Genomic DNA, 219 nt, shown 5'->3' on the forward strand with positions numbered 1-219 from the left:
TTGTATCTTAGGAACTTTTCATACTTGTATGAAAACATTCGTACATTAAAATTTTGTTTTTTAAAAATCAGTCATGTTTATTTCCTTTTTAGTAGATGTTTACTGTCTTCCATAATAACAGTCTTTCATTCTCGTCTTGTTTTCAGATTTTCTTGTGACCATTCGCTTTTCCTTATCCTTTAAAATTATCCCCGTAAACACCCTTTCATGGATATTTTA

At 28.8% G+C, this 219-nt stretch overlaps 1 protein-coding gene across 1 annotated transcript in view; it reads left to right on the forward strand.

Annotated features, from left to right (window-relative positions):
* Nucleotides 1-219, forward strand: part of LOC119590476 — an 18,224-nt gene that overhangs the window by 7,516 nt on the left and 10,489 nt on the right. The window lies entirely within an intron of this gene.

Source organism: Penaeus monodon, chromosome 27 (assembly GCF_015228065.2).
Source record: "Penaeus monodon isolate SGIC_2016 chromosome 27, NSTDA_Pmon_1, whole genome shotgun sequence".
Lineage (NCBI taxonomy): Eukaryota > Metazoa > Arthropoda > Malacostraca > Decapoda > Penaeidae > Penaeus > Penaeus monodon.